At 37.2% G+C, this 2,635-nt stretch overlaps 1 long non-coding RNA gene across 1 annotated transcript; it reads left to right on the top strand.

Annotated features, from left to right (window-relative positions):
• The first annotated feature begins 229 nt into the window (after nucleotides 1–229).
• Nucleotides 230–1,111, top strand: LOC124865669. The gene is made up of 3 exons (XR_007037645.1): nucleotides 230–581; nucleotides 704–741; nucleotides 843–1,111. It is a non-coding gene; the product is annotated as an uncharacterized LOC124865669 (long non-coding RNA).
• Nucleotides 1,112–2,635: the final 1,524 nt, after the last annotated feature.

Genomic DNA, 2,635 nt, shown 5'->3' with positions numbered 1-2,635 from the left:
ATTAAAAAATGTATGTCATTAACTCAATTCACTGAGAAACATTATATAGATTAATAACACACAGACTGTTGTTTCTTTTTCTGTTAATTATGATTAGTTTCTGCTTAAAGCTAATAAAAAAGGGCATTTATTTTCCTAAAAGGTTTAAATGTTACATCAGACCAATATAAAAAAAAATAAAAAAAACATTTTTAATACAGGAATGTGGGCTTGATAAAAAGTATGTTTGACAGTGTTATTTTAAAAAAGTACTTTTAATCTGACAATTGAGTCTCATTGCAATGAATATTCTAATTTACTGAGATGTACCTGGGTACGAGCAATGAAGTTTTCTTTATTTTAGTTTATTGCTTGCACAAATTGCTGAATGTGAAACATGGTACATCTAAACTATCTGAAAACCATGTATATGATTTTCATTCATTTGCTCCAAAGGGGCTGTTATAAAACCCAAAAAATTGGAATGATTCTGCTGGTATGATATCTCGCTCTCTTTTTAAGTTGCATCAAACCAAAGGCCAACAGTATCCAGCCGCCTTTATAGTGATACTTTTAAATTAAATCCAAAAGTAACCTAATTGGTAAGTTGAGTCTACATATTTATATTTTACATTGATCAGTCCATCATTGGAAAATCAAAAGCATCAGTCACAACTGTACACCTACTAATACATGGCCATCTACTCATGTCATCCACAAACAGTGATCCCTCTCCTTCAAGCCACCCCTCCTGCCTTCTCTGTAAGTTGGACATAAAGTCGATCTTGTGTTTTTTGCTATTTCACATTGTTTTCTCTCAACAATAAGAACAAAATATTGAAAATCACTCATACATGTTTCAGAATAACCGTCCTTCCTACTCCCAGTCTGCCTCGTTCAGACTGGAATCACCTGCAAAGCCTTGTTGATCAGTCAGAACTGCCATCCTTCTGTACATTCATATTTTACACTCCTCCCCTCCAGTCAAAGGTACAGGCAGATATCCGTAAAATATCTCTCCTTGGAAAAAGCTTTGTCTCCTCCACCATCTCAGCTCTAAATACTCTCAGTTGACGTTAATAACAATTTCTTGGTATTTATCGTATTAGCTACCAATCTATCTATGTCTTGTTAAAATACTTATGTCCTCCCCTTTAACCCTTTAACCGGAACTGTATGTTTTTGTTTACTGTATTTTTTTTAAATGTCCCCTTGGTGGACAATAAAGTATTAATATGAATCAAAATTATATGCTGTGTGGGAATTTATGATTATTAATTTGTACACTATTATTACAAACTTATACACTGAGTATAGATTGAGATCAAACCAGCAGTTTATGGACTGAGTGGGAATTAATCAAAGCTTTGGATTGACTTGGAATATGAAACAAAATTAATAAACAATGGTCAAGTTTTCTCTTGTCTGGTGATGCGCATCGACTAGCAGCGGTCAGCTGACAGAACGGTAAAACCAGGCCAACTTAGACACTGTACAGCGCAGAGCAGCTTGGTTCTGAGCCCACTTATACAGCTGTTAGCAAAATTATCTGAGGCAAAGGGTCAACTTCTAAGCAGGAAACAGTGTAAGAACAAAGGACAGTAAACCGCTGAGACACTGGGATAGTTTTAGGGTTGCAGCAGGGAGCGTAGGTCGCAGCCGCAGACAGCTTCAAAATCCACTTTAACTCCAACTGATTCAGACCTCAGTTGATCAAAACACAGTGATCACACTGACATTCAAACTTTGCTGTGTGCAGCCATACTTCACAGTCCAGCAGTAGTAAAACAGCTCAACAAAACATTCCGTAAACATTTTAATACATTGGATATACTTGGGCGATCCTAGATCACCATAATTCCCTACACTTTACGCTGCCCAGATTAGAGAAAAATCTCAAATTAATAAACGAAAAGAACAAATTTACTTTGGACTTCTCTCTTTTCAGTGGCGTCGGTAAGAAGGAAAGGGGGTGGGGTAGTCACACTTCCATGAACAACCCAAAACGATCAACTACTCCTTCTTTGTCCAAAATGGGGGAAAATATGATGAACTGTTGGCAGTCAACTGAGAGAAGAAAATTTGTCTCCTTGGGAAAAGCCTCTGTAGGTTTTTATATTACTTGGGTAGTTTGCTACAGTGAGGCCTCCAATCGCAATATAAATTTTTTGATCTTCTTATCCCAGAAAGATTTCCAGTTTTGTTAAGCTTTTTGTGGAATTGACCGGTATGGAGAAGGAAAATAAACCCACCCACAAGCTTTTACTTCTCCAAGAGTGTTGACTGGTGGTGGTCCACACTGTAATAGCAGCTAGCATTACCTCGAGCTAGCTATTTTTCATATCTTCCGGTGACGTCAGAGCTGCAACGCATACTTGTAGGTGTAGTAACAGTTCATTTACCTCACAAACTGGACGATGGCCCAACAGTTGGTAAACTAACACTGCACATTACACTGAATATACCATCCCCACAGTTTAACATGGTGGTGGAAGAGTCATGCTGTGGGGTTGAAAGACATAAGAAAATGATAGAGGTTCACCTTCTTGCAGTACAATAACCTAAACATACAAGCAAAACTATAGTGGAATAGTTTAGACATTTCGGCTTCCAGATCTAATTTCAATTGAGAATCTGTGACACGATATGTAACTTG

This window comes from Girardinichthys multiradiatus, chromosome 3 (genome assembly GCF_021462225.1).
Source record: "Girardinichthys multiradiatus isolate DD_20200921_A chromosome 3, DD_fGirMul_XY1, whole genome shotgun sequence".
NCBI lineage: Eukaryota > Metazoa > Chordata > Actinopteri > Cyprinodontiformes > Goodeidae > Girardinichthys > Girardinichthys multiradiatus.
Note: the sequence above shows the minus strand (reverse complement) of the source record. Positions and strands in the feature narration are given on the sequence as shown.